General features: G+C 45.0%; 1 protein-coding gene across 1 annotated transcript in view; it reads left to right on the forward strand.

Annotated features, from left to right (window-relative positions):
• The first annotated feature begins 2,307 nt into the window (after positions 1 to 2,307).
• RHBDL2 (rhomboid like 2) overlaps positions 2,308 to 27,209 on the forward strand; it is a 58,560-nt gene continuing 33,658 nt past the window's right edge. The window contains exon 1 of the mRNA XM_055586329.1: positions 2,308 to 2,402. The gene's annotated coding sequence lies outside the window, so the exon portion shown is untranslated. The remainder of the gene's footprint in view (positions 2,403 to 27,209) is intronic.

Raw genomic sequence — 27,209 nt, forward strand, 5'->3', positions numbered from 1 at the left:
CCTACTTTAGTTAGGAAATAGGGGTGGGGTGCTACTCCCTTAAGCTCCTGAGGAAAGGCTCAGCGATCCATCTTTAGTGCTTTGGGGCATCTCCCAGGGCCACCCCTTCCCACTTCAGCCTACTTGCTCTGTCCGCTCCAATTCGCATCTGTTTTTCTGGCCTTTCTGCTCAGTCCCTATAGTGGGGTTGTGTTTCCTCTCCAGCCAGTTCATGTGTTGAAGCCCCAAGCCCCCATGTGATGGTGTTGGACATGGAGCCTCTGGGGGTAATTAGGTCAGGAGGGTGGAACCCTCATGATGAGATGAGAGCCCTTCTGCAAAGAGATGCCAGAGAGCTTGCTTGTCTCTGCTTTCCACCAGGTGAGGACCTGGAGAGAAGGTGACTGTCTGCAAACCAGGAAGAAGGCCCTCTCTACACACTGATCTGCCAGTACCTTGATCTTGGACTTCCCGGCATCCAGAACTGAAAAATGAGCATTGTTTAAGCCACCCAGTCTGTAGTTTGTAACTTATGGGCTGCACCCTGTGGCTTTTGGGACCTCAGTTCCCCAACCAAGTAGCCAACTCATTGGAAGGTGGAGTCTTAACCATTGCACTGCCAGGTCCCTATAATATGTTGTTAGAGGAGCCCAAACTGACTCAAACCCTTGGCTCTCACTTCTGGCCTTTTCTTCTTTCTTTATTTCCTATTTATTTATTTGGCTGTGCTAGGTCTTAGTCACAGCATGCAAACTCTTAGTTGCAGTATGTGGGATCTAGTTCCCTGACCAGGGATCAAACCTGGGCTCCCTGCATGGGGAGTGTGGAGTCAGCCACTGGACCACCATGCGAGTCCCCTTTCCTCTTCCTTTCTCCTGCCCCATCCTCTGCACGTCCCTTGGTATTTCCCAGGGTCCTGGCCTAGATTCCCTTCTCTCCTTTCTTTGGTTTCTCTCCCTGAGTGACCTCACCCACTCCCAGGGCTTCAGTTGCTATTTCTGTACCACTCCTAAATATCTTTTTTCCAGCTGTTTGGTTCCCTTGTGTGAGATAATAGAAAATATATATATATATTGGTCTCTGTCCCAGGTTCCTGGTTTAGAGAGAGCGCCTAAAAGTCTTGTAATTTCCCAAGTGATAAGAGCGCTGCCAGCATCTTTTTGTTCTAATATTTGGTTTTTGACTCTGTCCCTGACACAAGGCTCTTAAAACACTTGTAAAACTTCTCAGTCCAGATAAGAGCACAATGAACATCTTTTGTTTTAATGAGGCCACTCTGGGTGAGCTGAATGGGAGTTGGTCACTAGAAAGACCAAGCCAGGCAGTATTAGAAGACTGAAATTTTCTATAGTCTGACAAGATAGAGGGGCTGGACATGGAGTTAATAATTGATCATGCCTATGTGAGGGGGTCTCCATAAAATCCCAACATTAGGAGTTCAGGGACTTTCCAGGTTGGTAAACGCATCCACCTACGGGTAGGGTGTTGCATCCCAGCTCCACGAGGACACACACTCCTGTGCTTGGTAACCATCCAGACCTCACCCTAGATCTCAGGAAGGGAACACAGGAACCTCTGATGTGTAGCTAAGTTGGACGAAAGTTATGGGTGACCTGGGGACCTACTTCTTGCAACTGGCTTCTAAAGTGGGTAGCAGTTTGAGCCCTTCACCTGGGGCATCTGACATTCACTTCAGGTAGATTGTGTCAGAACTGAGTTAAACTGGAGGACACCCAGCTGCTATTGCAGAATTGTTTGGGGTGGGTTAAACCCACACAACTGGTGTCAGAAGTGTTGGATGGTATTCCTATGTGAGTAAAGAAAAAACACAGGAGGGAAGACTGTGTTTTCCTTAGACCCCCTTCCCCCCTCCATCCATTGTCTATCTGGCTCTGTCTTGCTCTGGGTCTTGGGGCGCGGACCCCTGTGGGATGCATCAATAAGCTCTCTTGCTCTCCAGCATCTTTTTGACAAGGAATCAGGAAATAAGAAGGTGGGAAAAGAAGGGAGTCCTCTGGCTGAGGTCTCTCCAGACAGCTGAGAACAGAGCAAGAGACCTGGGAGGGTAGGACTAGGAAGAGGATCGGAGTTCAGGGCCAGGGCCAAGGAGAAAGAGCAAAGGGGCGGTCGCGGGCTCGCTGGCCCAAACCCAGACAGGCGGAGCGGAAGGGCTCATTCATCCAGAGCCAGCCCAGGGCTGAGGTTGCCGAGCTGGCTGGCCCGGCCCAGGCCCTCTTAGGGCTGGGAGGGAATTTCCTCGGGCTCCCTCCCCCGGGGCTGGGCGAGCGGGAAACTGTGCGGAGGATTTTAATTTGAGGAGCGACCTAGGAGTGTCTGGCAGGGCGGGAACTTCAGGATACCTGAGGCAGCCCCTTGGCAGGGAGCAGCCTGTCCTGCCTGGGACGCACCTTGGCCTCCCCCAGGTAAGCTGCGGGCTCTGGTGAGGGCGGTGGGAGCCGTCGACCGGGTCCCTCTGTCGGGCGGGTCGGGGGTGGGGAGCGCCCGAGGCCCAGGGCCGACCGAGGAGTGCTCCCTTAGCAACCTCCTTCGGAGGAGGCTTCAGGAGTGTCCGCTCCTGCCACTTTCATTTTAAAAGTTGGCAGCAGGTTGGGCCAGGAGTCAGGGGGCTGTCTCTGACTCACCCCTCTCCCCGATGGTGGGAGGACCAGGTAATGCCAACTTGCCCCTCTGAGCCCTGGTCAATCTCTCGCCTTCTTTCTCCTCCTTCATCCCGTTCTCCTCAGTAACCTGTCCCCAACTCCAGTCCCACATTTCTCTCCTCCCTCCAACTGAGCCAGATCCTAGTCCTCCCTAGACCTCTGCCCCGGGAGACCACAGCCAGGGCCGGACAGTCTCTGGCTGCTTCCTGCCCAGCAAGTCTCCGAGGTTGTTTCCTCCTTCCTGGTATGCGTGTCTGAAGGATTCTGTTCACTCCTTAATATGTTACTTTTTATTCTTTATTCATGATTCTCCGCGGGGGGTGGGGGGATGGGGTGGGGCAGGGGTGAAGTTAGGCGTGGGACGCACAGTTTCGCTCTTCCTGGGAATAAGAGAACTGAAATTTATTTCACAAATGTATGGTGATCATCTGTAAGCAGGTGGCCAGCGTGGCAGAGTGGAAACATTTTTGAGTCTTAGAGAGGCATTTGGATTGATATCCCACCTCTTCCTGAAGGTCAGTTTCCTTAGCTCTAAATAGTATTGTTATAAAGAGGACATGAGCTGTTGTTTTGTTGTTGGGACTCCATGGACATGAGATGATACATATCAAACACCAAGCCCAGTGCCGGGCACACAGCAAGGCCGGCTCCAGAAACACCTGTGCTTCTTTGGCCTGTTTCCTGCCATGACCCGCCGTAACTGCCACCCTCCCCTCTCTATCTTGTAAAGATGTAGCAGACACCCTTGGCCTTGAAGGCACTTGGGCCGACCTGTAAACACTGAGCTGGGAGTGAAGGGGCAGGCGGTGAAGGGAGGGGCTGAATAGGGAAAGCGCCTCCTGCCGTTTGAGGTTAGAACAGCAATCAGGGCTGGGACCTCTAGCTGGAAGGAAAGGAAGGCTCTCCCGCTGTGTTTCTGAATTTGCATACTTAGAGTCAGTGATGGGAACCATCAGTTCCTACCACCAACTCTGCCTGGCCTCAGGTTCGGTTCAGTTCAGTTCAGTCGCTCAGTCGTGTCCGACTCTTTGCAACCCCATGAATCACAGCATGCCAGGCCTCCCTGTCCGTCACCAACTCCCGGAGTTCACCCAAACTCATGTCCATCGAGTGAGTGATGCCATCCAGCCATCTCATCCTCTGTCGTCCCCTTCTCCTCCTGCCCCCAATCCCTCCCAGCATCAGAGTCTTTTCCAATGAGTCAACTCTTCACATGAGGTGGCCAAAGTACTGGAGTTTCAGCTTCAGCATCATCCCTTCCAAAGAAATCCCAGGGCTGATCTCCTTCAGAATGGACTGGTTGGATCTCCTTGCAGTCCAAGGGACTCTCAAGAGTCTTCTCCAACACCACACTTCTAAAGCATCAATTCTTTGGCGCTCAGCCTTCTTCACAGTCCAACTCTCACATCCATACATGACCACAGGAAAAACCATAGCCTTGACTAGACGAACCTTTGTTGGCAAAGTAATGTCTCTGCTTTTGAATATGCTATTTAGGTTGGTCATAACTTTCCTTCCAAGGAGTAAGCGTCCTTTAATTTCATGGCTGCAGTCACCATCTGCAGTGATTTTGGAGCCCCCAAAAATAAAGTTTGACACTGTTTCCCCATCTATTTCCCATGAAGTGATGGGACCTGATGCCATGATCTTTGTTTTCTGAATGTTGAACTTTAAGCCAACTTTTTCACTCTCCACTTTCACTTTCATCAAGCGCTTTTTAGTTCCTCTTTACTTTCTGCCATAAAGGTGGTGTCATCTGCATATCTGAGGTTATTGATATTTCTCCTGGCAATCTTGATTCCAGCTTGTGTTTCTTCCAGTCCAGCGTTTCTCATGATGTACTCTGCATAGAAGTTAAATAAGCAGGGTGACAATATACAGCTTTGACGTACTCCTTTTCCTATTTGGAACCAGTCTATTGTTCCATGTCCAGTTCTAACTGGACTAACAGTTAGTTAGTTGCTAACAGTTGCTTCCTGACCTGCATACAGATTTCTCAAGAGGCAGGTCAGCCGGTCTGGTAGTCCCATCTCTTTCAGAATTTTCCAGTTTATTGTGATCCACACAATCAAAGGCTTTGGCATAGTCAATAAAGCAGAAATAGATGTTTTTCTGGAACTCTCTTGCTTTTTCCATGATCCAGTGGATGTTGGCAATTTGATCTCTGGTTCCTCTGCCTTCTCTAAAACCAGCTTGAACATCAGGAAGTTCACGGTTCACATATTGCTGAAGCATGGCTTGGAGAATTTTGAGCATTACTTTACTAGCATGTGAGATGAGTGCAATTGTGTGGTAGTTTGAGCATTCTTTGGCATTGCCTTTCTTTGGGATTGGAATGAAAACTGACCTTTTCCAGTCCTGTGGCCACTGCTGAGTTTTCCAAATGTGCTGGCATATTGAGTGCAGCACTTTCACAGCCTCATCTTCCAGGATTTGAAATAGCTCAACTGGAATTCCATCACCTCCACTAGCTTTGTTCATAGTGATGCTTTCTAAGGCCCACTTGACTTCACATTCCAGGATGTCTGGCTCTAGGTCAGTGATCACACCATCGTGATTATCTGGGTCATGAAGATCTTTTTTGTACAGTTCTTCTGTGTATTCTTGCCATCTCTTCTTAATATCTTCTGCTTCTGTTAGGTCCATACCATTTCTGTCCTTTATCGAGCCCATCTTTGAATGAAATGTTCCCTTGGCCTCAGGTTACAGCCTTTTAAATGCGTAATCTCATTTAATCATAACCCTATTATATTATCCTTAGCCCCATTTTACAGTTGAGAACAAGAATATACACGAAGATACAAAAACAAAGGGATTTGCCTAAGGTCACATGGCTCATAATAAGTAGTGGATCCAGAATTCAAATCTAGGTCAGACTTTGGATTCCACACTTTGTTCAAATCCTTATTGTTCTTCAAATTTCTGTGTATCAGAAAGAACAAAAGGCCATCAGCCTTCTCCCAGCTTCCTAGACACTGGCTTCTCACTTGCCGTACATCAGTACATCTCCTGCTCTGGGCTGCTTCATCCAAGTGGGAAAGAACCCAGTCCTTCCCTGATTTGTTCATTCAGTCACTCATTCGTACTTCATTCATTCAGTCACGTGCTCTGTTGATCCTATGTATATGTTCACAGCTTATAGTGAGCACCCTGTATGTTCCTGATACAGAAATGTTCGAGGAATTTTTTGTGAGTAAGTTAATTCAACAAACATAATCTGATTCGTTCTGTGGGTTCCATAATAGGGATTCAAAGATGAATAAAATAGGTCTTCCCTGGTGACTCAGTGGTGAAGAATACGCCTGCCAATGCAGGATACACGGGTTCGATTCCTGATCTGGGAAGATCCCACATGCTGTGGAGCAGCCACAATTATTGAGCCTATGCTCTAGAGCCTGGGAGCTGCAAGTACTGAAGCCCACTCACCCTAAATCCCATGCTTTACAACAGGAGAAGCCACCGCAGTGAGAAGCCTGCACAGCACAACTAGAGAACAGCCCATGCAGCAACGAAGACCCAGCACAGCTGAACATAAATAAATAAATAACTTTAAAAGATGAGTAAAACACGTCCTATCTTCAGGGCTTTCACAGCCTTGTGGAGGAGACAGTGATAATACAAAGAAGACAGTGGTACCCTAATTCTTCCATGTCTGCTTCATTAGTTACTGTATCCCTTGCTTAGCACAATGGCAGGTGCCTAGTAGAGGCTTAATAAGGCTTTGCAGAGGAAATGTTAGGACAGAGTCTTGGAGGGTGTGTTAAGACTTGGCCAGGAGAACAAATTGGGAAGGGAAGATGTTCTAACAGACAGAGATGCTCATGAAAAGGCCTAGTGCAGGGTGGGAGCTAGAATTGCTAGGCACTCAGTGAGACCAAAACTAGTGGTTACCAGTGGGGAGAGAGAAAGAGATGGGGCAAGATAGGAGTAGGAGACTGAGAGGTTCAGGCTACTATGTGTAAAATAAACAAGCTACAAGGATATCTTATATAGCACAAGGAAAATGGCCAATATTTTATAACAGCTTTAAATGGAGTATAACCTATAAAAATTTTGAATTACTATGTTGTACACCTGAAACTAACATAGTACCACAAGTCAACTATACCTCAGTAAAAAATTAATTAGAGGTAACAAGGAAGAAAAGAATGAAGGCGGATTCTCTTACAGACAAGATTATTCTGGTTTGGCTGATCGATTTGACAGTGAGGACTGGTTTTGACAATTGGATTATATGGCAGACATTTTCCATAAACTGAGCAAGCTAAATCTGTAGCTCCAAGGTTTAGAGGAAGACATATCTAAAGCATGTCTCTAATAAAGACTATGCTAGAAAGTTCTATCTTGCAACTGATTTTAATTTGTGAGAAATAATTTATTGTTGACTTAAAAATGTATGAGAGTAACATAGCTTGTCTGAAATTCTTATGGGGCTTCATGAGCAACAAATGTGAACACTGCAGGTGTGTGGCACACACAACATCATTGTCCAGGGGCATCACAGGGGGGACTGATCAGGTGAGGTGAAGTGGCTCGTCTGGAGATAAGCAGGGGGCAGAATTGGAGCAAGAACCAGGGTTTTCTGAGTGTAGCAATTCAGTGTTCTTTCCAAATTTCCCCCTTCTTCCTTCTTCTACTCACTTAGTGGTTTATTCAGCAAACAGTAAGCACCATTAGATAGGATAAAAAAGAAAATTTCCTACTTTCCTGGAGCTTATATTCTAGTAGAAAGAGACAGACAACAGATAAACAAACCAGATTTTTATTTTTACATATTTATTTGACTACATCAAATCTTAGGCAGTGAAAGGAGAAGAGAGTGGTAGAGGATGAGATGGTTAGATAGCATTACCAACTCAACGGACATGAATTTGAATAAATGCCAGGAAATAGTGAAGGACAGGGAAGCCTGGCTTGCATGCTTCAGTCCATGGGGTTGCAAAGAGCTGGACACAACTTAGCGATTGAAAACAACAACGGCAGCAACATTGAGTCTTAGTTGTCATACCGGAGATCTTCTTTGTGGCATGCGGGATCAATATTGATCGTAGCATGTGAGCTTCAATTTGTTGCGCACATGGGCTCCAGAGCTCTGGCTCAGTAGCTGCAGTGTGTAGGCTCTGTAGTTGTGGCATACGGGCTTAGTTGCCCTGTGGCACGTGGAATCTTCCCTCATAGCCCAGTCAGTAAAGAATCTGCCTGCAATGCAGTAGACCTGGGTTCGATTCCTGGATCGGGAAGATGCCCTGGAGAAGGAAATGGCAATCCACTCTAGTATTCTTGCCTGGAAAATCCCATGGACAGAGGAGCCTGGTGGGTGACAGTCAGGGAGTTGAAAGAGTTGGACACGACTTAGTGACTAAACCAACCAACCAACCAACCAATGTGGAACCTTAGTTCCCTGCCCAGGGCTTGAACCCATGTACCCTGCATTGGAAGGCAGATTATTAACCAAGGCAATGGCAACCCACTCCAGTACTCTTGCCTGGAAAATCCCATGGATGGAGGAGCCTGGTAGGCTGCAGTCCATGGGGTCGCTAAGAGTCGGACACAACTGGGCAACTTCACTTTCACTTTCATGCATTGGAGGAGGAAATGGCAACCCACTCCAGTGTTCTTGCCTGGAGAATCCCTGGGACGGTAGGGGCCTGGTGGGCTGCCATCTATGGGGTCACACAGAGTCGGACACAACTGAAGTGACTTAGCAGCAGCAGCAGCAGACCACCAGGGAAATTCCCAAACCAGGTGTTTTTGGATAGTTAAGTGCTGAAAGTGAGTTAGAAGGGGGATGTGATAGAGTATATGGGGTGGGCAGAGGTTGGGCTGCCACTACAGAGAGGCCAGAAAAAGAGCTAGCCTTGAGTGTATGTGCTGGGGTTTGGGGGGTGGAGGGTGGGGAGGAGAAAGGATTAGGGTAGAGGGAACAGCAAGTGCAAAGACCTTGAGATAGGAGAGAGCTTGGTGTGTGCTTGAGACAGAAAGAAGCCCCTGTGGTTGCAGCACAGAGATGTTGGGAGAGTAGTAGGAGGTTAAAAGAAGGCTGGAGCTAGGTGGTGCAGGATTTACCAACCATGCCAAGGATCCTGTATTTACCTTGAAGAGAATGGGAAACACTGAAGGGTTTTATTTATTTGTGTATTTTGGCTGTGCTGGGTGTTTGTTGCTGTGCGTGGGCTTTCTTTAGTTGCAGTGAGCAGGGGCTACTCTCTAGTTGCTTTGTGGGGACTTCTCATTGAGGTGGCTTCTCTTGTTGCAGAGCATGGACTCTAGTGAGCGGGCGTCAGTAGAAGCCACACAAGGGCTCAGTAGTTGTGACGCATAGGCCCAGTTGCTCCAGGGCATGTGAGATGCTCCCAGGCCAAGGATTGAACAGTGTCCCCTGCCTTGCAAGGTGGACTCCTAACCACTGGACCAGCAGGAAAGCCCCCCACTGAAGGATTTTTAAGCAGACAGTTGATTGTGTTTTGTTTTGGAAGGGGGGCAGGAATGGAAACAGAGATGGAGATTAACTGAGAGGCTCTTTCAGGTGAGACAGCTGCTGTCTACTCAGCTGAGGGGGTGTGAACATGAATGGTGTTAAAGGGAAGGCAGAATGGTGTGGAATGTCATGCCGTCCTCTGGTTCTGATGAGGGGCTCTGGTAACTATTGCTATATAACAAATCACTCCTCAGCGGAGGTCATTCTTCTTATATGATGTCAGATCTCAAACAGGGGACATTCCAAGAGGAACAGAAGTAGGGCTGCAGATCTCGGCAGGCCTGGCCTTGGAGGTATCTGGCACTACTTCTGCCTCATGCTATCAGTCAAAACTAGTCACAGGTCTGGCCCAGATTCAAGGTGGGGAAACAAAACCACCTTTTAGTGGAGAAACAGCAAGTAATATGCTCCGTCTTTAATCTACCACACTGGGCTTCTGGAAACGGAATAACCACAGCTGCCCTGATGAGACTGACCCACTTGAAAATCTAAACCACAGTTCAGTAGCGCCCTCTTCTTACCCGAGGTTTTGCTTTCCCCGGTTTCAGTTACCTGAAGTCAACCCTGGTTTGAAAATATTAAGTGGAAAATTCCAGAAATGAACAATTCATAAATTTTGAGTTGTGCACTCTTCTGAGTAGTTTGATGAAATCTCAAGCTGTCCTGCTCCATCTGGCCTGGGACATGAATCATTTCTTTGTCTAGTGTATCCTGCCCAGTCATCTAGCTGCAGTCTTGGTTATCAGTTGAGGTATGCCAAAGTCACCGTTATTTAACTTGCTAATGGCCCCAAAACACAAGGGTAATAATGCTGGCAATTTGGATATGCTGTAGATAAGCTGTGAGGCGCTTCCTTTAAGTGAAAAGGTGAAACTTCTTGACTTAATAAGGAAAGAAAAAAGGGAACTTCCCTGGTGGTTCAATGGTGAGGACTCTGTGTTTCCACTGTAGGGGGCACAAGTTCGAGTCCTGGTCAGGGAACTAAGATTCCACAAGTCACATGGTGTGACCAACAACAACAACAACAACAAAAAATGGTAAGAAAAAAAAATTGCATTCTGAGGCTGCTAAGATAAAAATGAATCATCTATGAAATTGTGAAGAAGGAAAAAAAATTTATCTAGGTTTGCTATGTCACCTCAAACTGCAAAAGTTACAGCCACAATGTATGACAAGTGCTCAGTTAAGATGGAAACAGCTTTAAATTTGTGCAATAAGATTTGGAGAGAGAGAGAGAGATGACAACATTCACACAACTTTTATTACAGAATATTGTTTTAATTCTATTTTATTATTAGTTATTATTGTTAATGTTTAATTTATAAATTAAACTTTACCATAGGTATGTGTGTATAGGAAAAACCATTGTATGGATAAAATTTGGAGCTACCCACAGATTCAGATATTCCCTGGGGACTTGGAATGTATTGCTGTGGATAAGGGGAGACTACTGTATACTGTGTTGGAAGAATTTATAGGTCTTTGTTCTCCACTGAGGAATAAAGAGGGCCTGGGGAATAGGAGGTGGTTTTGTTTTTGTTTTTTTTGTATGTTTCCAGAGTATAGCATATACAAGGCATTCAGGGTATGTTGTCCAATAAATTCACACATCACGTAAGAATTCATTGGTTATCAAATCATAGTGTACATGAGAATCCCCTAGGGAGCTGTTACAAAGACAGGCAGATTCCTGGGCAAGACCCCAGCCCAGAATCCAAATTTCTAGGGCAGGGGGTTTCAATCTTAGCTGCACATCAAAAAATTCCAATGCCCAGGCCCTAGCTCCAGAGGCCTTAGTTCAACTGATCAGAGGTGAGCTCAGACATTAATACTGCTTTACAATCTCCTCAGACAATTCTGATGTGTAGCCAGGGTTAAGAACCACTGCCCTAGGATTAGAACCAGCCATCTCCACTTGACTTGTTCAGATGATTCTGTAGCTGGTTTATGTCAGGGTGACCAGCTGTCCTTGGCGTGCCCAGGGCCGTCCTAATTTTAGCACCCTAAATCACATATGCCGAGTCCCGTGCAAAGCAGCACAGTTGGTTATCATCAATGGACCATTATTTAAGAAACATTGAAGATGAGGCAGTGAAAGCCTTTTTGAAGAATACCTACAAATACCTATTGAGAGCAGGGATTCTGCCTCCTTACTGAAGGGACTGAAATAGTATCATAATGTTATCAAACAGAGCCAACTCCTTGAATTAAGGACGTTGGGAGTTTTCTTTCAGCGCTGTGCTCTGGTGGGCTAGGTCATTGCGTGCTGCATGCTAAGTCACTTCAGTCGTGTCTGACTCTGTGTGACCCCATGAACTGTAGCCCGCAAGGCTTCTCTGTCCATGGCATTCTCCAGGCAAGAGTACTAGAGTGGGTTGCCATTTCCTCCTCCAGGGGATCTTCCCAACACAGGGATCAAACTTGTGCCTCTTAGGTCTCCTGCATTGGCAGGTGGGTTCTTTACCACTGGCACCATCTGGGAGTTTTCCTTTAGCTCTGTGCTCTGGTGGGCTAGGTCATTAGCCTAGTTAAATAGTGTGTCTGTCTTTGGGACTTCTTCCATATTCTATTTCTTAGTGTGCATGAGGCAACTTTGAAAGTCTGATCACAATCAACAAGGAAAATGTGTTGAGGACAGTATGAGATACAACATAAAGCTTTGGTCTTTATATATTATTATTATTACTATTATTTATTATAATAGAGAACAAAAATGTTATAATAGAGTACTTAAATAGCTCTGTGGGGAAGCAGTGGGTATATTAATAGTGGAGTGGCTCAGGATCTAGCCTCAAGAATGGGACAGTGCTCTGGCTTTGCTTTTGATGTGCAATCACAGGTACCTCTTTTTGCCTTAGTAATTCATCTGTAAAACGGGAATAAAAATGGTGTCTTCTTCACAAGGCAGCTGCTGCTGCTGCTGCTAAGTCACTTCGGTCGTGTCTGACTCTGTGTGACCCCATAGACGGCAGCCCACCAGGCTCCCCCGTCCCTGGGATTCTCCAGGCAAGAACACTGGAGTGGGCTGTTATTTCCTTCTCCAATGGATGAAAGTGAAAAGTGAAAGGGAAGTTGATCAGTCATGTCCAACTCTTCGCAACCCCATGGACTGCAGCCTACCAGGCTCCTCCACCCATGGGATTTGCCAGGCAAGAGTACTGGAGTGGGGTGCATCACCTTCTCTGCAAGGCAGCTAGGAGGATTCATCAAAATACCACAAGTGATGAGGATTCCCTGATGGTCCAGTGGTTAGGACTCAGAACTTTTACTGCTGTGGGCCTAAGTTTGATCCCTGTGCAGGCAACTAAGATTCTGCAAGCCTTGAGGCACGGCCGAATGAAACAAAAACAAAAAACAAACTAAAAACCCCACAAGTGAAAGTGGTTCTGTGGATTGGGAAGGGGCAGTCATGATAGTCTTTGAATGGGAGAGACACAAGGAAATTATTCCACTGAGAGGTCTTGTACATGACCAGAGTCTTGGTCCCCCTACCTTGAAGCACAGCCACAGTTGTGGGATTGCAAAGAAGAATCTTTGAACACATAGTGGGCATGCAGAGACCTCAGGAAGAAGAGCATCCCTACCTTAGGTGCCCTCACAATTGAGGGCAAGTGTGCTTTGCTTTAGGAGTAAGGAATACTTTTGGAAAAGGGGATTTGTGACGGTACTTTCTATTTTGTTTTAAAATCTTTTACCTATTTATTTCAAGTGTATTCTTGGAGATGTAGCGAAAAGAAAACAACCACAACCACAAACCCATAAATTGGAAAGGCTGGTTCTTAATTTCTGTAGCTAAAAAAGCCCTCTTTCAGGCTATAACCACAGAGAGATTGCTGCAGGACTCTGGAATGAGGCATAATGATGGTCTGCAGTGTGATGAAGGAGGCTGTTCGTCTCTGTGGCCCAGAAGCCCAATCTGTGGCCTCTCCAATTACCCAGGTTGCCTAGCAACATCACCCAAAGCCTCCCCACCAGGCCCAGCTGGGCAGCAATTGGGTACACCCAGCATAGTCTGTTGCCCAGCCTTCTGGACACCCCGGCCACATCAAGGCTGGGCTCAGCCTCTGCAAGGGCCCGCCTGGTACCAATGAATGGGTGGGGCCGGCTGTTTAAAAAAACAATTCAGATGTCTGAAACCTACTTGTTCGCATGCAGCTGGGAAAGCAGCACAGCTTAGTGATCGAAAGCCTCTCTGTCAAAGAGGAGTTGTCCTAAGGTTGGTGGCCTTGGCAGTGCTCTCCTGGGTGAGGTGAAGAAGGGAAGGTGAGCCTGACTTAGTCCTCGGGTTCTCAGAGAATCACATCCTTTTTCTTTCCTGGACGTCTTTCTCCATCTTGACTCCTTGCAGCAGTAATGGGAGTGGTGGCTGTTCCCAGCCCCGTTTGCCAGTTCTTCTACAGCTCCCATCTGGGAACTCTCAGAGTCTAGTCGGGATCTGATCGGAGAGCTGGAGGAGGAAGTGGGAGGAGGAAAGAGGGAAGGATGGGATGAAAATACTCAAAACTATGCACACTTCTTGCACGCTTGTTACATGGGAATCACAAGGCAGAGGAATGCACGGGGCCTTTGGAGTCAGACGCCTTCAAGTCTCCTGCTCCAGCCTTCTTCTCACCAGCTCTATGACCGTGAGCAAGGTGCTCGGGAAGCCTGACTTACCTTATCCATAAACTGGGGACGTTAGTATCCCAACTTACAAGACTGTTGTAAGAAGTAAAGGAGAGCGTGCTCTTAAAGTGTTTGGCATAGAACCTGGCACACACTAAGTGCTTACCATTATGGCAACTCTTAGAATTTCATTTGATTCTTACAATAATACTGTAAGATATTGAGGGGAGTAGAACTCGAGTCTTCACAGTGCCAAGCACAAGGAATAGTGCTCCCTGAAGACAGGTGACAGCCCCCTTTGTAACCAATACAGCATGGTAGCTCTGCAGGGCTCAGTGAAGGCTCAGTGATGGCAGAATGATGACGATGGGGAGGAGGGGGTGTGCGGAGGAAAAGGAAGAGGGGAAGTGCTTCTTGGTATAAGAGAAGTAACCAAAACTCTTAGTTAATATGGTGTACAGGGAATTCTTCTCTCCTTCCCTCTCTCCTTCCAGTATTCTTTTAAATAAACTGTATTTTGGAACAATTGTAGATTTACTAATACATCAAAGTTGCAGAGAGTTTGCTTACTTTTTACTCAGATACAAGTATTTTCTGAACACCTTTGATGCATCAGGAACTTTCTGGGCTTGAGGAATACAGCAACAAAACTGTGTCAGCCTCCTGTTGGAAGATCACAGAGATTGTGAGATAGAGTGGACCTCTAATAGTACTCACACTTCTGACACCAAATGTGTGGGTTTTCCATGTCAAGCAATTCTGACGCTGACTACCCTGCAGATTAAGGGCTCAGTCCCACAAAGCTGCTCCCTATTTCAGATGCAGTTGCAAGCCTAGGCTTCCAGGGCTTTTGACTAAATGGTTATAATTTCAGCGTTTCTGTCACCTCCCTCCTTGGGTTCCATAATTTGCTAGAGCAGCTCACTGAACTCAGGGCAAGACATTGCCTACTATTATCAGTTTATTATAAAGACTACAACTCAGGAGCAGCCAAATGGAAGAGATGCGTGGGGCAAGGTATGTGGGAAGGGACGTAGAGCCTCCACACCTTCTTAAATGCATCACCCTCCCAGCACCTTGAACTGTTCACCTAACCTGGAAGCTCTCCAAACCCATTTGTTTAGAATTTATATGGAGATTCAATTATATAGGGATGATGGATTAAATTATTGACCACCGATGACTAAACTCGGTTTCGAGCACTTCTTCCCATCCCAGAGGTGGGGGACTGAAAGTCCCAACCCTCTAATCACGTGGTTGTTTCCGCTGGTGACCAGTCCTCATCCTCTAAGAATAACTTCATTTGCATAAACTCAAGTACAGTTGAAAGAGGCTTATTAAGAATAGCAAAAGATACTCCTCTCACACCTATCGCTCAGGAAATTTCAGGGGTTTTAGGAGCTCAGTGCCGGGAGCTGGGGAGGAAGACCAAATATATGTATTTCTTAATATATCACAATGTCATGGTAGATTACAAGATCACTGGAAGGAAATAAGCAGAAACCAAGGGAGACCAGGCAGTTAGAAGTACACCAAAATTACAGAGCCAGGTAGGCAAAAAGAGCCTCATTGTCTCTGCTGCATGCTCGTTGCTTCACCCCGCATGAAAGACACAGCTGGCATCGGATGTTGGGTGCCACACTGGTTCCAGTGGCACAGCTGGACGGACACGAGCTACTGCTGCCATTGCTTTGAAGTGCACCATGTAAAGAGTCTTCCCCATCCGCAGCTCCAGTCCTCCACATTCTAAGCAAATGCAGCTGATTGCTCCAGGTCACATACCTGAGCCTAAGAACCTGGAAAAGTGAGTATTGGACATTTTTAGCTTTTGTACTGGGAAGTGGTCCTTGCTGCCCACCCAGATTCGTGAAATGAGTAATTGGCTGAGAAAATTAACCAATGACCATTACATAAGCATTATCAAAAGAATGCAGTGGAAGTGTTACAGAACCAAACTTGGGTCCACTCATCCATGCATTGAAACCAATCTACTGACACTGGGTTGTGGTGAAGGAAAGTGCTGTGTTTATTGCAGGGCATCAAGCAAGGAGTCCAGGGTGGCTAGTTCTCAAAACACCTGAACTCCCTAATGGGTTTCAGCCAAGCATTTTTTAAAGGCAAGGCGAGGAAGGGGTGACCCAGGGTATGTGATCAGCTGGCACACAGTTCTCTGATGAGGTAACAGGGTGGAGTCACAGGGTTAACGTTATCAGTCCTTAGGTTCAGTAGGCCTGGGGGCTCTGTGCTCGTGGTCATCAGGTAGTTAACGTCTTTCATTTGGTGGGGGTTTTAGTAGCATCTGCCTGCAATGCGGGAGACCCGGGTTTGATCCCTGGGTTGGGAAGATCTCCTGGAGAAGGAAACAGCAACCCACTCCAGTATTCATGCCTGGAGAATCCCACGGACGGAGGAGCCTGGTGGGCTACAGTCCATGGGGTCGCAAGGAGTCAGACACGACTGAGCGACTTCACTTTCACTTTCACTTAGTATCTGCAAAACAACTCAGGAAATGTGCATCAGATACTGTTATCTAGGTACCTTAGAGAGGAGCTGAAGCAGAGGATGTGGCAGAGAGGTCTGTCCTGGGAAGGCCCCATAGGGTCCTGCTCAGTTACAGAAGTCCTTAACTTGAATTTTTTTTTACTTAATTTATGACATAATTTTGAGAAACGCTATGTGATATTGAAAATGCTACATGGCATTCTGAGGGACTCCAAGGAGCTCCAGTCCTTTAGGTCTCAGTGCAGAAAGAATTCAGTGAGAGGCAAAGTGATAGAAGTAATTTATTAGAACAGGATGCTTGTGAGGCTTATAAGTGGCCAGGCGAGAAGGTGCCCCACCCCAAGAACTTAGTGGGCTACAGTTTTATAATCAAAGGAGAAGTCAGAAAGGGAGAAAACCACTTTCTTCCTCATTCTTGAGTAGATGTCATGCTTCCATCGTCAGCTCCTCCTCTATGTCAGGTGGGGGAGTTTTTTTGTCCCTACATGGTCAAGACACTAAGACTGGCACTATGACTGTCGTGACCCTATGGAAAAATTATCTCGGATCTCAGTACACTGAGGATCTTGCACTTTGAAATGTTACCTTTCCATAAATTATTGTTTTTTTTTTTTATGTGTGCAGAGAGCATGTCCTAGGGGTCATTAACTTACCAGGCTCACTGGGCAAGATGTGGGTCTCGTGCCACCATGGTTTTACTGTCAGGGGGCATGTCTCATGCTTCTCCTGTGTGGTTTTGTTGCTAAGCAGCCCTGCTTGGTTTTGTGGTTAAGCAAACCTGCTTTCTTGAGTGATCATTAACTTACAAGGGTCTCCCATACTTTTTTCTTGACTTATAATCCCCTAGTGGGATTAACTATTTAATTACCAACTTTGTCTCTTTACTCTGTCCCTATCAGTATTCTCAATAGTGAATAAGGGCAACTAAGAGGTCTTTGGGCTTCCCTGATAGCTCAGTTGGTAAAGAATCCATGTGCAATGCAGGAGACTCCAGTTCAGTTCCTGGGTTGGGAAGATCCACTGGAGAAGGGATGGGCTACTCACTCCAGTATTCTTGGGCTTCCCTTGTGGCTCAGCCGGTAAAGAATCCGCCTGCAATGCAGGAGACCTGGGTTTGAGCCCCTGGAGAAGGGAAAGAATACTCACTCTAGTATTCTGGTCTGGAGAATTCCATGGACTGTATTGTCCAAGGGGTCACAAAGAGTCAGACATGACTGAGCGACTTTCACTTGACAAACGGTCTTCAGAAAAATCCCTTGCCAATGTCTAGAGTCTCCTATGTAAATCTTATGGAAATCTCTTTTTCTACAGATATATATATTTTAAAGGCAAATCACTATTCTGGGTAAATGAGCAGAGCCCTCCCCTTTCCAATCCTTGGCCAGCACACTGGCTCCATGATTCATAACAAGAACAATGCTTATACCAGGTAAGGTCAGGAAGTTGAAAAGTTCTTTCCATTTTTCCTCTTCTTGAGAATAATTGCTAACTTGAAGGGAAGGTCTTCAGTTCTTGTGTGTAGGGGAACATCTCCATTTTTAACCAGAAGGCTCTGAGTCTTTTCTACTTTTCCAGTATTCTTTTTAATAATCTACCCTAGTTGTTCTCTAAGTGTAGGATGAGAACATTTCACAGCAGTTCCACCCGGTTTTGATCTGCATGTGTGTGTGTGTGTTCGTGTGTGTGTGATTTCAACAAAGAGTTGACAGCCACTTGCTGCAGATAAAAGATAGGAGCTGAGGCATAATATCAAGTCTACATTCAAGAAAGCTTAAGAAACCTGCATCGTCTTTGCTTAATAAGGAAGCAGTCAATGTAGTAAACAGTTCACTTCATGAGTAACAAACACTGTGATGAGAGTGACCAAGTAAATAATTTGATAGCTGTAGATGTTTTTATATTTCTGAGACTATAATGTATTGTAACCATTGGTGACTTGTTTTGAGATCTTGTGCTATGGACTGAGCCTCTGAAAATTCTGGTAATCCAGAAAATTCAGATTATCTATCCCAACTTTGAACCCATGGCCTATATAGGCTACACCCTCATGATTAATGACATGACCCTAGCTTATACTTGCTTTGTGACGCCCTGGGGAGGGGAATCTTTGACCCAGGAAGTGCTGGTGAGCAGATTTCAGCGCAGTATAAGGAAGTAGAACTATCAGAAAATACAACAACCTGATTAATGTACTTTAAGTTTCTTTGTAATTTTTCACTACTCTAAATAGTTCTGCTCTGAACATCTTTGAAAGATAGCCTTGAGTACTTGCTCAAATACATTTCTAGAAGGAGATTTCTAGAAGTAGAATAAGTCTGTTGAAAGGTATATGAGTTTCATATTTTATAGAAGCCACCCAATTGCCCTGTGAAAAGCCTGCATCAATTACACCTCATAAACGGCACCCATTTCCATAGAGTCTCGTAAGTATGCATCAGTGTTTTTCATTGTTGCCAATCTGGTCAGTAGGGTTTCCATGGTGGTGAATTGTGCTCAGAAATTCAGCTGTGGGAGCAGAAGGTAAACAGGAGTAGGAGGGACAGGGAATGTCAGATGAGAAGCAGCACCTTTGGAGATGAACCAGAGACAGGCCTCGATATTCATGCAATAGGCACACAGCCAGGTACGGAAGTCAGAGCGTATTAGTGTTTGAGAAGAGAGATCAAAACAAAATGCCACCATCTCTACCAACATGTTCATCTATTTCTAGAATCTACGACAGCAGGGAGACCTAGACGTCAGATCCCTTTACTGCATGTACCAAGGAAGAAGGTCTTCCCTGGTGGCTCAGACAGTAAAGAATTTGCCTCCAATGCAGGAAACCCGGGTTCGATCCCTGGGTTGGGAAGATCCCCTGGAGAAGGGAGTAGCAACCCACTCCAGTATTCTTGGCTGGAGAATCGCATGAACAGAGGAGCCTGGCGGGCTACAGTCCATGGGGTCGCGAAGAGTTGAACACGTCTGAGTGACTAATACACACTCACACACATACCAAGGAGAAAGCAGACACAGAGTGAGCTCAGCTAAACTGAATGGGTCAGATACTTTTGCAACACAGGAAATATATTTCACTAAAATAAATAAAATGATGGCCTTGAGGTCATAAAATTTCTGGAAATTTTGAAGTCTGGAAAAAAGAGAAAAATTGGGGGAGAAATGTAATCCTTGTTTTTCTAGCTCCTTTTATAGGGGTGTGTGTTAGTCACTCAGATGTGTCTGACTCTTTGTGAACCTGTGGACTGTAGCCCGCCAGGCTCCTCTGTCCATGAGATTCTCCAGGCAAGAATACTAGAGTGGGTTGTCATTCCCTTCTGTAGGGGATCTTTCCAACTCAGGGATTTAACGTGGGTCTCCCACATTGCAGGCAGATTCTTTACTGTCTGAGCCACCAGGGAAGCCTTTTGATATATATAAAGTTGTGTTATTAACAATGTGGAATTTTATTTCCTCGTGAAATGACCGTGTATGACTAGGGCTTATTAACACAATGTTAATCACTCCTACTTGAACTTATTTTTTAAAAAAACATTTATTTATTTATTTTGCTGCACCGAGTCTCAGCTGTGGCATGTGGGATCTAGTTCCCTGACCGGGGATTGAACCCAGGCCCCCTGCATTGAGAGTGTGAAGTCTTAGCCACTGGACCACCAGGGAGTCCCTGAACTTCTTTTAAAAGTGCCTTAGTATTTGCGTTTAAGAGCTGCTGATCTTAAATCCATACTCTGTTTTGCCATTTATGAGACATGAAACAAACTAGAAATAATCATCAATATGCAAGGAAAATGAATAAAATACTGGATTGGCCAAAAAGTTCATCCAGGTTTTCCACAAAACATTGCAAAAAGCCCGAATGAAAGTTTTGGCCAACCCAATAGTTATTTCTATACACTTAGAGTCTGACCCTTGGAGACTGGGTGAGTGTGAGAGAAGAAGCCTTTATTTTCAGCAAAGTTACTGGGAAAAAAGTAATAAAAGGGGACTTCCTTAAATTTATTAACTATAATCTATTATAATGTGCACCCTTGCCTAATGGAATGCATTTGAAAAAAAATAAATGTGACCTGCCGGGGTCCAGCCCCGGTTGGATCCAGGGATTCCCTCGGGAGGATGGCATTGGTGAAAGGATAGCAAAGCAGAGACAGAGGCTTGAACTAACTGGTTTTCGTAGAAAGCCAATAAAACCTGTGACATCAGGTTTGCACTGACCACAGAGGCCACAGATGCCCTCTCAAATCGTGGAAAGTGCCCCACCTTAGGCATCTTCTCGAGTGGGTCTTATAAGCCCGGGCAAATAAGTGGTCTCAGAGGGCCCCCGCGCTCCAAATTAGTCATCCTGAAGGAAGAACAGAGAAGAAAAGGACAGAAAAGGAAACAAGAAAGAACGACATGGGGAGACCAAGCTTGATGAGCATGGCCCACAACTTTATTTTCCAAAGTAGTTTTTATACCTTAAGTTGTGCATAGAGGATAATAGGGGGTGTATAGTCATGCAAGGTCAGCAGTCCTTGACCCTTAGCGAAGCCAGGCTTTCTTTCTGCAAACTTATATGCAAAGGCTTTAGGTGATTTACATCATCTTCTGGCCAGGAGGCCTGTTAACATTTTATGACCCTTTCTTCTGAATAATGGTTAGTCAATCAAAAAACTTATTTTCTCTAAAGGTGATTATTCTAAAGTCAGGCGCCACCCTCTGAAAGCATTAGATAAAGTTGCATTCCTATAGGGCAAAAGTGTGGTGGGCTATAACAAGAAAAGAATTAACTCAAGGGTCCAAGGTTACAAACATTAAAGCTACTACTTACATTTCTATATACCAACTATATTAATCAATACACTCCCAGGGACACAGTAGGTAAGGGATATGGAAACTTGGCAGCAAGCATTAGCTCAACAAAGAAATCCTCTACTAGTTCTATTCTAACAATTTTAACTCTCTGAGAAGCTCTACATTGTTAGAATATCTTAAGCTTCCCGTGCCTCTCGCGGTTGGGAGGCTGTAAACAATCACATGCGTAGCTGCAGGAGTCCGAACAAACCTGTCAGGCAAGCTAGAAAGTCATCAGAGGGGTTTGAATTGAAACACTCCTATTATGCCCAGGAGACTTATTAACTAGAGCTCTAAGTTGATTTTCTTCAGAGAAAGGTGGTTGGGGATAGCCCCCTGTTAATGTCAGAAGAGTTGGTGAAAGTCGTGAAATAGTAAAACAGACAGATTTTGGTTTTGGGGTAGATGCTCGGGCAGGTCCAGGGGGCCTCTCGAGTTCTGATTCACCTTTGCATGTCAGATCCTCTCTGCATTACCTTTGTCATGGGTGGGAACTCCTGTGCTGGCTCCCGGCAGTGACCCAATTCCTAGTAATTTGCAGTGTGAAAATAGACCCTAGACTCAGTCCCACCCTTCCTTCTAGCCATCTATCTGCCTACCCACATACCCACTCATCCATCCATAGCCGATAAGACTAATAATTAAGGCATGTTTACTATGTGCCAGAAATTGTTCTAAGGTTTTATATGCATTATCTCAAATAATCTTCGCCAAAATGCTATGAGGTGGGGTTGCTAGATGCAAACTATTACATTTAGAATGGATAAACAACAAGGGCCTACTGTATAGCACAGGAAGCTGTAATCAATATCCCATGATAAGCCGTAATAAAAAATAATACAAATAAAAGGATGTCTGTACGTGTATAACTGAGTCACTTTGCTGCACAGCAGAGATTGTAAATCCCTGCACAACACTGTAAACCAACTATACTGCAATAAAAAAATTAAAAATGTTATGAAGTAAGTGCTATCCTTATCCCCACTTAAGTTTTTTTTTTCCACCTCATTACTTGGCTTGCGGGATCTTAGTTTCCCAACCAGGGATCAAACTTGTGTCCCCTGCCATGGAAGTGCAGAGTCTTAACCACTTTAAAATGGGATCTGAAGATTTCCTGATAAATTAAATACAGAATTACCATATAACCCAGAAATTCCACTCTCAGGTATATACCTGAAAGAATTGAAAACATGTATTTAGATAAAAACTTGTATCGGGATGTTCATAGCAGCTTTATTCACAGGAGCCCAAAGGTGGAATCGATCCAAATGCCCTTAAACCCATGAATGGATGAACAATGTGGTTTTATCTATGCGATGCAGTGTTATTCAGCCATAAGCAATGATGTACTGTCACATGCTACAGCATGGATGAATCTTGAAGATTTAAGTGAAAGAAGCCAGGCTCAAAAGGCCACATATTGTATAATTCCATTCGTATGAAATATCTGGAATAGGTAAATCCATAGAGACCAAAAGCAGATTAATGGTTGCCTGAGGCTGGAGGGATGGAGCAAGAGGGAAGTGACTTCTTACTGAGTATCAAGGTTTTGTCTGGGGTGATGAAAACATTTTGGAAATAGATAGTGGTGATGGTTATACAACACTATAAATGTATTTAATGCTACTGAATTATATACTTTAAAATGGTTAATTTTAGGGACTTCCCTGGCAGTCCAGTGGTTAGGACTTTGTGCTTCCACTGCAAGGGGCCTGGGTTCGATCCCTGGTTGGGGAACTAAGATCCCGCATGCTGCCTGATGTGGCCCCCCACCCTCCCAAAAAAGAAAATTCCAGTGGAAAATACTCAGAGGGTTTCCCAGGTGGTGCTAGTGGTACCACTTGGGAAGATGTACTATTTCCAGTGCAGGAGACATAAGAGACGTGGGTTTGATCCCTGGGTCAGAAGATCCCCTGGAGAAGGAAATGGCACCCTACTTCAGTATTCTTGCTGAGAGAATCCCATGGACAGAGGAGCCTGCTGGGCTGTACTCCATGGGGTCGTAAAGAGCCAGACACAACTGAGCATCTGAGCATGTGCATGAGAGGAAGTTTAGATACACTGGACTAAGCTGAAAATGTCAGTAACCTTGGGTACTGTTGATTAAGCACATGCTAATGACAACATTCAGAAAACTACGATCATGGCATCTGGTCCCATCACTTCATGGGAAATAGATGGGGAAACAGTGGAAACAGTTTCAGACTTTATTTTTTGGGGCTCCAAAATCACTGCAGATGGTGACTGCAGCCATGAAATTAAAAGACGCTTACTCCTTGGAAGGAAAGTTATGACCAACCTAGAGAGCATATTCAAAAGCAGAGACATTACTTTGCCAACAAAGGTCCGTAAAGTCAAGGCTACGGTTTTTCCAGTGGTCATGTATGGATGTGAGAGTTGGACTGTGAAGAAAGCTGAGCGCCGAAGAATTGATGCTTTTGAAATGTGGTGTTGGAGAAGACTCTTGGGAGTCCCTTGGACTGCAAGGAGATCCAACCAGTCCATCCTGAAGGAGATCAGCCCTGGGTGTTCTTTGGAAGGAATGATGCTAAAGCTGAAACTCCAGTACTTTGGCCACCTCATGGGAAGAGTTGACTCATTGGAAAAGACTCTGATGCTGGGAGGGATTGGGGGCAGGAGGAGAAGGGGACGACAGAGGATGAGATGTCTGGATGGCATCCCTGACTCGATGGACGTGAGTTTGGGTGAACTCTGGGAGTTGGTTATGGACAGGGAGGCCTGGCATGCTGCGATTCATGGGGTCGCAAAGAGTCGGACACGACTGAGCGACTGAACTGAACTGAACTGAATGACAAACAGTATATTCTATCTAGTCTTCACAGTGACCTTGAAAATTTAATATTATTATTTAGTTTGTGTGTGTGGTAAAATACACATAAAACTTACCATTTGAACTGTTTTTAAGTGTATAATTAATTCATAGAATTCACATTATTGTACAACCATCACCATCACCCATTTCCCGAACTTTTTCATCTTCCCAAACTGAAACTCTGTACCCATTAAACGTAAACTTCTCCATTCCCCTGCCTCCCACCCCTCGAAGCCCCCATTCTATGGCTCACAGTCCCAGATCCAGGGCTATTTACTGGGGTGGCATATAAAAATAAGACATGGCCATTCCCCAGTCTGTCTAGCCTGTGTACCCGCCCTTTAGTGACCTTGACACTGCCTTTTCCCACCAAGTTAGAGAAGGTCAGTTGCAGGAGGACAGTGTTGCTAAAGTGTGCAGAGGGGATGCCTGTGGCTGGGTAGTAGGAAAAAGAAGTCACCCAATGGAATGTGGTTGGGATGAAAGGCAGGGATGAAGGGTTTTCAACAGGAAGCTCAGTTAGGAAAGTGGAAGGTCAGAATTGGGAACATATTGCTTGCTTTTCTTCCCAGATTGTTCAGAGGAGTACGTGAGAATTTGCATGAGGATGTGCTTTGGAGAGACTGGGCTGCTCTGCACACTTCATTAGAAATCACATTACAACAGAAGTGGATTTATTTAAAGGGCATAACTTAGCAGAGCAGTTTCGATCAGGGTTGCAGATGACAAGGTGTTTAGTGGATAGAAACTCATCCTTTAAGACATTGATCCACAAGGGGAGGGAAGAAATAGTACAGTGCTTGAGACTTTAGGGTCCAGCAAAGGTCTCGTACATATGGGTCTGTTTTTATTACATCTTTTTTTTTTTAAGTTTAAGGTGTGCAACATAATGATTGTTGTACAACTTACATATATCGTGAAATGATTAACACAATATGTTTAGTGAGCATCCATCATTTCATATAGATACAACATTAAAGAAATAGAAAAAACATTTTTTTCTTCATGATGAGAACTATTGGGATTCTCCTAACAACCTTCATTTATAATGTACAGCAGTTAATTATCTTTATGATGTTGTAGTGTTACATCCCTAGTACATATGTATCTTATAACCACGGGAGAGGTAAGAGATGTGGGTTCAATCCCTGGTCTGGGAAGATCCCCCTGGAGGAGTAAATGACACCCCACTCCAGTATTCTTTCTCGGAGAATCCCATGGATAGAGGAGCCTGGCAGGCTACAGTCCATGGGATCGCAAAGAGTTGGACACAACTGAATGATCGGCAGCAGCAGGAATTTGTACCTTTTGACTACATTCATCTAATTCCCCTTCCCACCCCCACCTTTGGTAGTCACATATATCTGATGTGGCTGATCTTTTTTTCTATGACTTTGTTTTTGAAATAACTGACCCACAGCACTGTTACTTCCTGGTATACAGCATCAGTTCAGTTCAGTTCAGTAGCTCAGTTGTGTCCAACTCTTTGCGACTCCATGAATCGCAGCACGCCAGGCCTCCGTGTCCATCACCAACTCCCGGAGTTCACTCAAACTCATGTCCATCGAGTCGGTGATGCCATCCAGCCATCTCATCCTCTGTTGTCCCCTTCTCCTCCTGCCCCCAATCCCTCCCAGCATCAGAGTCTTTTCCAATGAGTCAACTCTTCGCATGAGGTGGCCAAAGTATTGGAGTTTCAGCTTTAGCATCATTCCTTCCAAAGAACACCCAGGGCTGATCTCCTTTAGAATGGACTGGTTGGATCTCCTTGCAGTCCAAGGGACTGTCAAGAGTACAGCATAGTGATTTGTTATTTCTATACAGTACAAAATGATCACCACGAAAAGTCTAGTTGTCATCTGTCACCATACATAGTTATTACACAATTATTGACTGTATTCGCCACACTACATTTTATTCCTGTGACATTTATTTTGTAACTGAAATGTACCTCTTTATCTCCCATCTTTTTCTTACCTCCTCCCAACCTCCTCCTCTCTGGCAAAAACCTGTTTGTTCTCTGTATCTATGACTCTGTTTCTGTTTGGTTGTGTTTGTTCACGTGTTTCTTAGATTACCCATATAGATGAAATCATACAGCATTTGTCTTTCTCTGCCTGACTCATTTCTCTTAGCATAATACCCTTTCAGTCCATCCGTGTTGTTGCATAGCAAGATTTTATTCTTTTTCATGGCGGAGAAATATTCCTCTGTGTGTGTGTGTGTGCATACCACATATCCTTTATCCATTCATCTATTGATGGGCACTTAGATTGCTTCCATATCTTACCTACTGTAAATAATTTAGCATTTAACATAGAGGTACATTTTAATTGTCTTTGGATAAGTGCCTAGAAATGGAATTTCTGAATCTAATGGTAATTCTGCTTTTCTTTGAGGAAACCATATACTGTTTTCCATGGACTTCCCTGGTGGCTCGGTTGGTAAAGAAACCACCTGCAGTGCAGGAGACTCTGATTTGATCCCTGGGTCAGGAAGATCCCCTGGAGAAGGAAATAGCAACCTACTCCACGATCCTTGCCTGGGAAATTCTGTGGACAAAGGAGCCTGGCAGGCTACAGTCCACATGGTCTCACGAGTTGGACCCAACTTAGCGACTACACCGCCACCATGTACCACTTCCACAGTGTCTGTACCAAAGTACCTTCCTACCAACGGTGCACGAGGCTCTTTTCTCAGCACCCTGGCCAACACTTGTTATGCTGTCTTTCTTGATAACAGCCATTCTGTCAGGTGTGAAGTGATTCTCACTCTGTTTTTTTGTTTGTTTGTTTGTTTTTGGCTGCACTGCATGACTTGTTGGATCTATTTTCCCAACCAGGGATTGAACCTGGGCCACAGCAGTGAAAAATGTGGAGTCCTAACCATGGTGATGCCAGGAAACTCCCCTCATTGTGGTTCTGATTGTGTTTCCCTGGAGATTAGTGATGTGCATCTTTTCATGTGTCTATTGGCCATCTGTCTTCTTTATAGGAAGAAAATCTACTCAGGTCCCCTGTCCATTTTTCCATTGGGTTGTTTGTTTTTTATGTTGGGTTGTATTGTGAGTTCTTTGTATATTTTGGATATTAACTCCTTGTCAGATCTATCATTTGCAAATATCTCCTCCCATTCAGTAGGCAGCCTTTTCCTTTTGTTGGTAGTTTTCTTTGCTGTGCAAAAGCTTTTGAGTATGATATAGTCCCATTTGTTTGTTTTTGCTTTTGTTTCCCTTTCCTGAGGAGACATATCCAGAAAAAATATTGCAAAGACCAATGTCAAAGAGCAGACTGCCTGTGTTTTCTTCTAGAAGTTTTATGGTTGCAGG

Source organism: Bubalus kerabau, chromosome 6 (genome assembly GCF_029407905.1).
Source record: "Bubalus kerabau isolate K-KA32 ecotype Philippines breed swamp buffalo chromosome 6, PCC_UOA_SB_1v2, whole genome shotgun sequence".
In the NCBI taxonomy this organism is placed as follows: domain Eukaryota; kingdom Metazoa; phylum Chordata; class Mammalia; order Artiodactyla; family Bovidae; genus Bubalus; species Bubalus kerabau.